Source organism: Vidua chalybeata, chromosome 4 (genome assembly GCF_026979565.1).
Source record: "Vidua chalybeata isolate OUT-0048 chromosome 4, bVidCha1 merged haplotype, whole genome shotgun sequence".
Lineage (NCBI taxonomy): Eukaryota > Metazoa > Chordata > Aves > Passeriformes > Viduidae > Vidua > Vidua chalybeata.
In genome coordinates, this window is record NC_071533.1 from 73070888 (window position 1) to 73084108 (window position 13221).

The 13221-nt window shown below is 47.5% G+C and overlaps 1 long non-coding RNA gene across 1 annotated transcript; it reads left to right on the plus strand.

Annotated features, from left to right (window-relative positions):
• The first annotated feature begins 10735 nt into the window (after positions 1-10735).
• LOC128787070 (uncharacterized) lies at positions 10736-12578 on the plus strand. Its single transcript, XR_008430557.1, has 2 exons — positions 10736-10886; positions 11505-12578. It is a non-coding gene; the product is annotated as an uncharacterized LOC128787070 (long non-coding RNA).
• The last annotated feature ends 643 nt before the right edge of the window (positions 12579-13221 follow it).

Here is a 13221-nt window from a genome sequence, read left to right on the forward strand (position 1 = left end):
TCTTAGCTTATTTTCATGGTGGGTTTTTTTTGTTAATTTCCTGATATTCCTCTTTTGAAAACCTCTAATGCAGGCTGCAAGCTGAATGCCCATCCAGCTGGGACATGAGGAGGATGCTAGAGCACCTCAGGGCCACTGGCCAAGATAGAAGTTATTCTGGCCCAAGGAGGGGGAAGATGGAGAGGGGACAGGGAGACAGAATGAAGTCCCCATGGCCTCCTTGCTTCTCTGGCCCCAAGCATGCCAGCAGGGATGCACCCCCTGCATGTGGCCAAGGAGCCATGTGCCACTGACAGTGTCTGGGGTGGCTTTCTCTCTGTGTAGCACCTTTATTGGCTTTTAAGAGATATAAGCATCTATATGTTATTGTACTCAACCCTCTCTTGCACAGGAGACAAAATAGCTGGTAGAGAGCTGTAGGAGAAAAAGGAATTTCATTTTCATGGATTTGGGAAGGCAAAGTATTTTGCAGGATAAGACAAAAAGAGGTTATTATTGCTTTTTGGTCCCTTTTACTATGAATAAGAATGAAAAGAGGAGATGAAACATGCAATTCCTTGGTTCAGATTCCATTTCAGCCTGTTTTTTCTCACCTAGAAAGTGTCTGATGGATAGACAGGGATTGTTGTTGTGGTTTTCATCCAAATACAGCACCCAGATCTCAGCTTTTTGCTTCTTTGTTCATCTGATATTTCTTCCTTATCTCTTTGTTTCTTTGTTATCCGATATTTCTTTTGCATCTTACACAGTCAAAACTTTCACCATGCATTTTTTGCCACCTGTCTCTCCTCAGATCATTCCTTTCCCAGTCTTCATTGATGTGAATATTATTTGTGCTATCCAAGAGCTCTCCTCCATGTTAAACCTAATCCAAGCAGTCATGTCCATGGCTGAAATCCTCCTGGTAGTGCTGATGAAGAGGCAAGAGGCTTAAAGATTCTCATGTTTTTTTGATGTCCCTGCTGAATGCTGTGCCCATCAAAGTAACTGAATCTTAATTCACATTGGCTGTAACCAGCTGCATAGGCAACTTCCACATGTAGATTTCAACCCAGCTTTTCTTTCTTGGGGGAATCAAGAAGAGGAGGTTGGAAAAATGCTCACTTGCTGTCCTTCAGCTTTTTCTTTCCCTGCCCTCCTGTACTTCACACCCCCAGGTTTGTGGATTCTTTGTGGCACCCCACATTTTGGAAAGACTGTTTTCCTGGAGAGCAGGAGGCACAAAGCTGGAGCAGGAGTGTTGAAGATGCCTACTTTCATCTGCAGGTATTTGTCCCTGCAAGTGTGAACCACAATCCTTCGCTATCTCTTTTATCCACTCTGGAGGAAACAGCCTCAAGTTGCTCCAGAGAAAGTCCAGGTTGGATATTAGGGAAAATGTCTTCCTGGAAAGGCTGCCCAGCCCTGGCACAGCTGCTCAGGGCAGTGGTGGAGTCCCTATCCCTGGAGAGATTTAAAAGCTGTGTGAGTGTGGCACTTGGAGATGTGGGTTAGTGGTGGCCTTGGCAATGCTGGGGTAGCAATTGGACTTGGTGATCTCAGAGGGCTTTTCCAAGCTAAAAAATTCTGTTATTCTGTGATCCTCTCCAACATTCCTTTGATATCCCTGTTTTCTTCTCCTACTGCTGCCTTCTCTGCCTCTTTTCCTCGTTAACAGCAACACAGAGGTGCCAACTGCCTTTCTTGTGACCTTCATGTATTTTTATTCACTTATCAAATGCTTCAGGACAGAAGGAGGTAAAGGTGTTTTGTGGTTTATATCTTATTGATGGGATTCTTTCCAGTGCTTTTGATACACAGACTTGACTCAATTGATTTCTGGCTATGTTTGCCCCCTGAGCCTCCCTCCTGTCTGCACTGAATTGGTTTTCATGTGCAGATTGCAATCATACCGATTCTGTGTGTGCACAAGCATCCATGAGATTAACTTGCAGAACTGCAATGCAGGTAGCATCGAGATTGTTCAAAAGAAAGAAAAAAAAATCAGGGCTGTTGAATTGCTTTTCTTTTTTGTTCAGTCTTACAGGAAGATCTTACAGGCCAAGATCCCAAGAAGTAGGTTGTCGGAACCCAGAATGTCCCTCAGACACTCTTGGATGTTCCGGGTCCAGGTCAGAAGCATTTGAGACCCTGGCATGCAGCCAGAAACCCCTGTGGCTTTGAATCTGATCCATGGAACAATTTACCAACCTTGCAGGAAGAACAAGAAATCACAAAAGTTTAGATATTATAATAGAAGTAGTCACAAAGTGAAACGAAGAATCTTTGAGTGGTGGACAGGGGGGTTTTAGGCCTTGTACAGAGGGGTCTGAGTTTTGTACATGGGGGTCAGAGGTTCTAAGATGGAGGGATTTGGGCGTGCCCTGTCCTCCTTCTTTCTCCTTCCTATCTTCCATGCACTTGGTGATGTTGGCACTCACAGATTGGTTTAAAGTAGAAAGTCAGCATTCAGTATAGGTAATAGGCATTAGGGAAAAACCATAAACATTTAACACGTAATGTATGATATAAAAGATGGCACCAGCCTCCTAGGAAGTCAGTGTGTGTCAGAGTGTGTGTGTGTGTGTGTGTGTGTGTGTGTGTGTGTGCCTTTGTCTGACCTGCTGAATGGACCGCAGCAGTTCAAGAAGAAAATCTTTTAGATAACATACAATAAACTACCTTGAGACCGGACAACTTAAGACTACTGAGTCTTTCTTTGAAGGCACGGGTTGGAGGAAAGACTTTTCCATCTTTCGGGGTCACCCCAGTCTGGGAGTGAGCCCTGGCAGTAGGTGAGTGAAACAAAGAGGGGAGGAAGTTCATTGCCCCATGAACCAAGTCTGGAGCACCAGATTTTTTAAACTGTATCCCCTGAGCTTGTACAGGTCCATTGCTCCAGCATTTTCTTAGGGAATATTGTGGGCTGCACTGCTTCTGCCTGAAGTAAAGGCTCAGTTTAAACTTTCAGTTTAAAGCTGGGTTTAAAGTGAGAGAGGGCAAGATTAGATTGAATATTGAGAAGAGATTATTCCCTGTAAGGGTGGTGAGGCCTTGGCACAGGTTGCCCAGAGCAGCTGTAGCTGCCCTATCCCTGAAACTGTCCAAGGCTAGGTTGGACAATGGGGCTTGGAGACACTTGGTCGAGTGGAAGGTGTCTCTGCCCACAGCAGGGGGTGTAATGAGATGATCTTTAAGGTCTGTTCCAACCTAAAACATTCCTTGATTTTATAATTATTCTATTCCTTGACAGTGTTGATAGCTTTCCACATTGTTTCTGAAAGCTGGAGATGAGAAGCCAAATGTTCCAGCCTATTATTGTCTTGATTAGATAAAATCAATCATAGAAGCACAGAATGTCCTGAGCTGGAAGGAATCCATCAGGATCACTGAGTCCAGCTCCTGGCTCTGCACAGGACACCCCAACAATCCCACCCTGTGCCTGAGCACATTGCCCAAACGCACCTGGAGATCTTGCAGCCCTGGGACCATTCCCCGGGCAGCCTGGGCAGTGTCTGACCACCCTCTGGGGGAAGAACCTTTCCCTGATCTCCACCTAAACCTAACACTGCTCTAGCCATTCTCTCGGGTCCTGTCACTGGTCACAGAGAGATGAGATAAAATACCCTATTCCCTGCCTTAAATGACTGCATGTTGTTCCTCACCATGCTTCACTCAAACCCAGTATGTAAACCATCTCTAATCACTAGTGGGTTACAGAGACAACCCACTTCATCATGAAAATATGCCACAATTCCAAAGCAGGTTCTTGTTCTGAGTCAGAAAAAGCATTACAACTTCTGCTGGAAAGAAACACTGAAAATCTCTCAAAACTTCTGGTCAATCAAAGTGTTCTGTTTCTATTTTGACTGTTTTCTTTTCCAGTACATAAGAGACTGAAGTAAGAAGCCCTTTCAAAATGAAAAATGAAAAGGCCTCACTCTTAAACTTAAAATGGTAAAATATTTTGATTTGATACCTTTAGAATACTGGTGAGCCCTTTAGATTTTTTTTTTCAAGCTGTGCTTTAATTAAATCTTCAGTCTCAGGGAAGCTCAACTCCTTGATCTGCCTCAGTAAATAGAATTATAGAAACACAGAATGATTTGTGTTGAAAGGGACCTTAAAGATCACCCAGTTCCAACCCCTTCCATGGGCAGGGACACCTTCCATGGGCAGGGACACCTTCCACTAGAACAGCTTGCTCCAAGCCCCATCCAACCTGGTCTTGGGCACTGCCAGGATCCAGGGTCAGCCACAGCTGCTCTGGACAACCTGTGCCAGAGCCTCACCATCCTTACAGGGAAGAATTTCTTCCTAATATCTGACCTACACCTACTTTTGGTGTGAAGCCCTTTCCCCTTGTCCTGTCCCTCCACATCCTTGTCCAAAGCCGCTCTCTAGCTCTCTTGGAGCACCTTTAGGCACTGGAAAGTGCTATAAAGTCATGAAATGGGGGCTTCAGCTGCTCTTTGGTTTCATCCTTTCTTGGTGCAAGTCCATCCTAGAGGAGGTGCACAGCCACCTCTTCATTAAATTATGTTTCATTGTGAGTTATATCAGAGTTTCCAATTTGCTTTTTTAGAGTGAAACACCTCCTGGGTGAGTTAAATATAAGGTAAATGGTTCAGAGGCTCTGGGAACCAGTTTTTGGGCAGCAAGGGACTTCATCTTATGCTGGTAGATGCTAAAGGTCATTTTCTGATAATATTTACACAGACTAAATGAAGCCATTAAAATAAGCAAACTGCTGCTGTTATCTCTCACAAGAGACTGTCCCAGCAGTGGAAATAGCGTATTCACTAGGAAAAAATCCTTGGAAGTGTCTAATTGGCCAGCTGAGGCTCTGCCTAATTGGAGTCTCTATTTGCCCTGACATTCGTGATGCAGCAGGAGCAAAATGCTCTTCTGAGCCCTGACTCTCCAGGGCTACTCCAATGCCTTCATGGGCTCAGAGGGTTTGGACATTCCCATACAGTGATGGAGGCAAGAAGCTGCCTGGAGCCTTCATTTCTTGACAGATTGGCCAGAAATAGAAGTACTTCCCCTGTCTCAAGTGATTTCCAACCCCCATTCCCATCCCAAACACATCCTCACAGCTGCAGCAGGATGGTGTCTGAGCCAGGAAACTTGACCATTGGATAATTGCAGACAGCAGGATTCAGGCTGAAGTGCTGAAGGTGGAAAAATGAAATTGCAAAGGTTCTCCCAGCCCATTACCATGGGAGATAAGACACAAAGAATAAATCTTGGATGGGCTGGAAATCAACAGCAAGACCCTACAGACTGCAAGAAGTTCAAATCTCCCTTCCTAGAGGAGTTGAGCAATTGCACAGAGTGCTCCGTTTAGCTGGATACAAAACAAGCAGAAAGAAAACAGATTGGAAGTTGGCTGCCACAGTGAAATTGCCTTGTGTGCACTTATCACACTGTTGACACTATATAACTGATAACATTTTATGATATTTTATGAACAAGCCTGGAGGTGACCTCCAGCTGCAGACTCATGAAGCCGCAATAATCACCGAGACATCTGGATATTGATCTCTAGGAGAAAACAGAATCTCTGGACCTGACCCAAAGAAAACTAAAGGGACAGTTTATTTCTTGGGAGGCATGACTTCTTGGGGGAAAAAGGGCAGAGGTCTTTCATCATGATGGTCATGGAAAAAACCAGTTGTGAGGAGGCACCTCAGAAGTAGGGCTGGGGAGGTGGTTGGGGACCTCTGGTACATAAAGGTCAAAGAAAGGAAGGTCATGTTTCTGCATTTGGACAAAGAAAACCCCATGTGTAAGGACTGAATACATGGAGACAATGTAATAAAGGCTGTGAAAATTCAGCTAAGTGGTGAGTATTGCGTTGGAAAGGACTTTAAAGACCATCTTCTTCCATCCCCCTGCCAGGGAAAGGGACACCTTCCACTGTCCCAGGTTGGTGCAAGCCCCATCCAGTCTGGTCTGGAACATTTTCCCAGGGATCCAGGGGCAGCCATAGCTTTTCTGGGCAACCTGTGCCAGGGCCTCACCAACCTCATAGGTAAGAATTTCTCCCTAACATAGCATCTCAAGCTACTGTTGTAAAGCCATTCCCCTTTGTCCTGTCGACTCCCTCCCTTGTCCAAAGTCTCTCTCCAGTTCTCCGGCAGCCCCTTTAGGCACTGACAGGTGTTTTAAGGTCTCCCCAGAGCCTTTTCTTCTCCGGGTTGAACATCCCCAACTCTCTCAGCCTCTACAGGCACTGCAGTAGAAGACTGGAGTGCACCTTCCTGCCTCTTGTCTTGGAGGCCCTTGGAGGTCCCAGTGAAGGGCTCACCAGCACAGTCTGCTGGGACCAGTCCTTTCTCCCATGTGCTTCAGCACCCTCCAGGAAGCCAAAGGCAAATGTGGCAGACCTCCAGCAAAGAATGAGTCAGAGACTCAGCCAAAAGTCAAAAATCGCATCCCATCAACTGAATATCCCAGACATTTACTTGAAATTTCAGAGACTTTTCATTTGGTTTATATTTCCTGTCTCTTCCATCAATGTGGTTGGAAGTCAAACTATGTTGGGTAGTTTCTAGCCCTTGCTTTCCTCAAGAGCCACCTGATTGTCCTGAAGTCACACCCCATGATTTCCCAGGAGGGGGAAGAGGAGTTGTGGGTTTATCCCTGTACCTCCCTGCCCACCCAAATCCACCTTGTAACGAAATCTGCCTGGGATGATCACCAGGCTTGGCATCTACTGGACCACAAGCCAGTGTCTCCACTAGGCAGACCTGTTTGTTTCCCGGGGTGTCTGGTTCGATTCATGCTGACAGGGCAGGTACCCGCTCTGCACTCCCCATGGGTGTAGGAAAGCTGGGCTTACAGAGGATTATTTATAGGGCACAGCATTATTTATGTTTCCCTATTCATGCTGTCTTGCTGTCACACCCTGAACTGAATTTCAAAATCACAATTTAGTAGTAGATCTGTGATTTCATTTAATTTCATGAAATGAAATGAAAGTTTCTGGAATGAAGTTAAATGAAAAGAAAATAAATTCTATAGAATTAAATGAAATTATATTTTAAAATTTAATTAAATCAAATTTATTGAAATGAAATGAGATTCTAAAAAATGAGATGAAATTAAATTAAATTTCATGGAATGAGATTAAATGAAACAAAATGAAATTAAATAAAACAAAATGAAATGGTGCAACTGGCAGATTTTTTGTTCATTTCCTTCAAAATATTTAGGACTCTCAATAGCTGACTTGCTGATATTAACATCTGCAATGCTACTTCTCTGAAAAATTTAATTAATCTTATTCCACATAGAATTAAATGTCTCTCTATTTATTTATGACCTCTTTTCTTAACCACTACTCACTCTCAAGGCTCATGATTCACAACTTGCATTATGTTGGCAATTCCAGTGGACACACAGACTCCTTGTAGTTGTGCATTTGTGGTTGTAGAGAGTGCTTGGTAAGTCAAATCCTTGTAAATCTCTGTGGTATATGCTCATATAACTAAATACATTAATGGGCACTACATTGTGAGATCAGCTGTGGTATTGCTCATTTAAAACAATTAAGTATTTCACTATCAAATAAAGCTTTCCTTTCTCTTCTGTCTCTACTTTCCAGAGTTTTCAATAAGTATTCATATTTATTTATGTAAACTCAAACTGACTCTAAAATACGCGGAAAAAAATCAGCGCATTGTCAAAGCACCTAAGCACTTAAGAGAGACAAATCAGGGGCTTCTTTCAAAAGCTCTCCAAGGAAAATGTTCATTGAATTGTTGGAAGCCTCAGAATTAAACTTGTTCCCGTAACGAATGGGTACCTGCTGCCGCCGCGCCGCCGCTCGGGCGGAAGGGTTCGGGGCTGCGGAAGGGCTGCGGGGTTCAGGGCTGCGGGAGGGCTCGGGGCTGCGGGGTTCAGGGCTGCGGGAGGGCTCCGGGGCTGCGGGGTTCAGGGCTGCGGGAGGGCTCGGGGCTGCGGGGTTCAGGGCTGCGGGAGGGCTCGGGGCTGCGGGGTTCAGGGCTGCGGGAGGGCTCGGGGCTGCGGGGTTCAGGGCTGCGGGAGGGCTCGGGGCTGTGGGGCTCGGGTCTGAGGGCTGCGGGAGGGCTCCGGGGCTCGGGGCTGGGCTCCCGGGCGCGGCCGGGCTCGCTGTGGGGCGCTCGGTGCCCGTGCCGTGCGGGGCTGTCCGGTACCTCCCCCCTTCTCCGGGGAGCGATCAGCCTGGCGGCTCCGCCTGAGGAGGGGCACGGAGAGCTCCGGGCAGGGCTGGGGTCCCTCGGGAGCGGATGGCCGCGCAGCGCCGAGGGGCGCCGGGCGGGGGTGGCCGTGTCGGGCCGGGCACGAGCAGCGGCGCCCGCGGGCGCGGCCGGAGCCGGGGGCGGCTGCCCCGGCCAGCCTTTCCCTGCGCAGCTCTGCCCTTCGGCATGTTTGCTGCTGATGCCCTGCGCAGAGAGACAAAGTCCGGCACAAACACCTGTCTGGAGGTGTGAGGTGAGCTGACAGCGGGCAAAGGCAGCCTTTTGCTGCTCCTGGCCCGCTTTTCAGCCAAAAACGGGAAGGAGATATCGTGCAGTGCTTACAGAGCACGATCCCACTGTGATGAGGAAAAAAAAAAAAAAAAAAAAAAAAAAAAAAAAAGACCTTCTGTTATTCATGGGAAACCTTCTGTTATTCCTTGTGCAGACTTTTAATTCTGTTGTCTGATTTACTCTTCAGTATCTTTCTAACAGAACCTGTTATAAGGATGAGGAGTTGGGCCTGTTCATTACAAAATCTTGCAAAGCCTGAAGGACTGGGATGGTGACTGCTCTCAGCAACGTTTATTTATTAACATTATGTCAGATTTCCCTCAGCCCTGGGCAGGAAACCTCTGGGATCGTGTTGGAGGTGAGACTGATCCAGGTCAGGTCAGTGTTTACCTGTAGGTGTGGGATTTGGCCCCAGATGCTGAGTTTAAACAGGATCAGGGTAATAGACGCTGCATTTGTGGCATCATGATGAGAGTTTATATCCCTGCCCCTGCTGGGATGTGGCAGCACAGGGAGCAGAATAAAGCCTGCACCTCCCGTGGGCATTGCTGGCCTTTGTCTCCCTGCTGTGCCATCAGACCGTGGCAGTTTGCTGCTGTCACTACCAACCCACCTCCTGGCAACCCTTGCCAGCCCCATGAGAGCTCCAGCACTGGAGCAGGAGCTCCAGTGGTGCCTCTGTGCTGTGTTGGGAGTGTTTGCTGGAAATGTTCCTCATCCCTGGGAGTATCCTTTTGTTCCTGGGCAGCTGGACAGAGCTTTTGGGCTTGTCAGCTTCAGACTTTGATTGCAAAAGTCACTGAAAGGGAGAATGACAAAGAGGTTTGTCAGAGGGGTGCTGTCAGACCCCAGCTGACAGTCTGTGCTGTGTGTTGGAGGTTGTTGTGTATTTGCAATGCAGGGAATGAATGTCCCCTTCCCAATTCAGCCCAGAAGGTCCCAAAGGCTCTTACAGGGAGTATTTCTTCTTTACTTTCTTTCATTTGTGGTAACATAATCTCCAAACTGCCATGAAAATTTCCTTAATTTCTCCTGGAGAAAACCACATGGCAGAGGCAGTTTGCAAAGGGGTCCAGAATTGTGTTTGGAGAAGGGAGTGCTGTGAGTGCTGACAAGCTGCATCTGCCTGTGCTCTTATTCCAGAAAAAAAAAAAATGCACTATGCCAAGCCTTTTTCAGTTCTTTCATCTAGAAAAGCTCTTGCTGGCACACAGAGAGCAGATGTTTATTCCTCAAGTGCTCAGACTGGACTGGGACTACTCCACAGCTGAGGAATAATTTCATTTTTCCAGAAGGAGGTGGGAAAACCATGGACTTCTGTGAAAAATGCGTATTTTATGATTGGCTTTTCGCAAATATTAAAATGAATATTACATGTGTAATGTTAGAAAGATATGCTGTATTGATTCTCTTAAGTAGTGTGTTAAATATAGTTTTAGGTTACAACATAATATTAAAATAGAAACTCTGCGATGTAGGATTTTTTTTTACTAGCTCAAGCAAGGGATAAGATAATCAAGAAACTCTTCGCACAGAGATAACAGCAACAGGACAAAGAGTTACAGCCTCCTTATTGGAAAAGACAAACATTCTTCTACCTTCTCTTTGTCTTTATGGAACCACCAGGATTAAGGGGAAGGAGTTGGCAAAAATCAGAGAAATTCTTAATTTGCAAGGAATTTATGCATCATGTATGAGATATATGAAAATGCAACAAGCTATTGTTTTTAAGGGTTATTCCTTTGTTCACAAGGCATGTTTTGGGCAGCTGAGTGTCCAAAAACATCTGGACGTCCGTAATTCTTTGCTTTTTATTGTCCTGTAATTGTCCTAACTCTAATTTTTTATTACTCTAATTGTATTACTATTTTTATAACCATTTTATTATTATTAAACTTTAAAAATTTAAAAAACCAAGTGATTGGAGTTTTTCACAACTTCCATGTACGAATGGTTGGAGAGAAACCCGGAGGTCTCGCACCTCGTTACTGATGGATTTTGACCTGGCATTTGCCCCCCGAGTGCCCCCGGCCTCGGCGCTGCCCGCGCGAGGCCCGAGCCGCAGGCACGCACGCGCGGGCGCCGGCAGCGGCTCGCCGCTGACGCCTGGTGGCAAACAGCAGTACTGCAGCGGGGGGAGCGCGCACGCGCGTTTTCCAGCGGAAGCCCTTTGCACGTGGGAATAAAGGGCGAAACGGAAACCCCCGCGCGCATGCGTGGTGTTGTGGAGAGGGCAGCGCATGCGCAGTGGCGTGCCCGGCACGGAGCCGGGGAGGCGTCGCGGGGCTGGGCCCGCCCGGGAGCCTCTCCGAGAAAAGAAAACCTGCGCTTTCTCCCGCCCCGGCCCCGGGCCGAGGGGCAGCAGAGCGGGGAGCAACACCTGAGCAGGTGGGGCAGTGCTGGGGCGCAGGGAAGATGCGGCTGGGGCTGGAGGCAGAGCTTGCAGGCTTCTCACATTTAAATGAACGTGGAAAGCAGGGAGAGAGGTGGTACGAAAGCACTGTGCTCGGGCAGGTGAGACATGACTCAGGGGAGGGAGTCGCTTTCCTGAGCTCCTGAAGTTCCACTTGCCTCTCTCAGGAGCAGTCGTGAGAAGTTCCCCGTTTGGAGCTGGGCTCCAAAAGGAAAGAACCAGAAACTGCTTCTTCTGATAAATCCCTAAGTGTGGGAGGCCGTATGAAGCTCACTGCTGTAAGCAGCCAGTAACTTTCACGGATATTTTAACTGTTAAAACGGTGACTTGTATTTCCTCTGTGCACAAGTGACTTGGCTCTCCCATGTGGGATTCACTGAGGCTGTGAATTGCAATCCAGAGCATCTCCAGCCTTCTGGTGCTCGGGGCTGTGGCGTTTGTTGTGCACGAAACATCCCAGGCTGTCCATCCCGGGTCTGGATGTGCATTTCCACAGTTCCTCAGAGTGGTAAAAGGCCAAGAGGGTGGTGGGAAGGGCTTTCTCCCAGACCTGGGCATCCTCAAGACAGCTCAAGTTTCGTTTTGTTTCCCAGCCCAGGGCTAAGCTAGAGAAAAGGAGGAGAGAGTAGCAAGTGGGACTCCCATGTTTAGATCCATCCTTGGATCCCAGGTTCTCCCAGTGGGTCTGTGGTGCCCAAAGGAAGGAGATGCTGGGAGTACCTGTTTTTCCACCTGTTGAGCTTGGAAGAGACACTGAGCATGAAGTTGCAGGGAAGCTGCACTTGTGTAGTGACTGGAGAAGAAGCATCTTGCCCGTCATCCCCCCCACCAGCACGTGCCATGGTCATTTTCCCTCTGGGTCCTTGTTTCCCTCTGTGTCTCTGTATCCCTCTGTCCTTGCTGTGTGTTTAGCACCATGTCTTTTTCTCTTTTTCCTGAAGACACCAATTGGAGTTCTGGCCTGGGTGAGGTGGATGCTTGCCAAGGGTTTGTTTGCAGGTGTGTTTGCTGTGTCCCCACAGTACACTGCTTCGAGCACGGCATAGCAAGGAGCTGCTTACTCTATATGCTTGCACCTGCTTCACGATCCCTGCTCATCACAATAACCCATGAATTTTCCCACCTCTTGGCCAAATAAACTTTCTGGGGTAACTTCGGTGATCTCCCACAGAAGATCCCTCATCTGCCTCATGACCACCGTGACAGATGGTGATTGAAGCTCCCTTCTAAGGACTGGGACTGAGACCCCTATAATCCTAACACAGGGGCGCTGGCCTGACTGAAAGCAGGATGTTTGCCAAGTGTTGCCTGCAGGTGTGTTCACTGGACCAAGAAAACAATGGGTCTCGCTCACTGCTGAAATTGACTTGCCCTGCTTTAGAACATGGACTGTCTGGACCTGCTTTTCAATAGACTCGTTTCTTCACTACCTGTTCCCCCCAACACTGCAGAGGACTATAAAAGACCCCTAAGTTAACCAAGACTTTGAGATTCTCCCTGATGAATGACAGATCTATTGGCTGGACCACAAGGATTTCGTCTCTCCATTGGTAGCTATATCCCCCTTCCCCTCTTTCTCTCCCTCTCTCTATCCTACATCTCCTTTCTAATCCCTCTATCACATTTGTTGTGGGCACTCAATAAAAGGTGCATTTGTTGTGATTAAACTGATGGTCCTCTGCTGTTTGCGTTTTCCACTTTGGGAGCGGTAAAACGAACCATGATAACCCCACTTGCCCTAGCAGATTGTGACAGTGATGCCCATCCCAGTTTGGTTTTTTGTTTGTTTGGGTTCTTTATTTATTTGGTGTTTTTGGGGTTTCGTTTTTTTTTTTTTTTTTGGTGTTTGAGGTCTTTTAAATTTTTTTTTTTCAATTTCATCCTGCACAGCATTCTTCCTTTTCTTCCTGTGTGCTCTCTGCTTCTATTCCCTCTTTCTGCCCCTGACCCGTGACAGCGAGGCTGGGCAGGAGCTTCGACCCTTCTGGGGGCTGCCCCCTTTTCTTGTTGCGGCAGAGTCCCTTTCGGGGGGGATGTACATGTGGAAAGGGATGGAAGCAAGTGCTGGGCTGCTGTCCAGGGCAGTTAAGACTCGTTCTGTGCCTTCTTTGGGGGCCAGGAAAAAGGGGTGAAGACTCGGGGCTCTGGTGTCATTTGGGGCACCCTAAGGTCCCTAGGAGAGGGAGGCACGCTGCGGCGGAGGAGCAGGTGGGTGGCGAATGAGGGGGGTCATGCCGGGTGCCATCCCCCCGAGGGAGCCAAAGCTGCCCCAAAATGCACAGGGAGGGGGGTGTGTAGAATACTACTAAA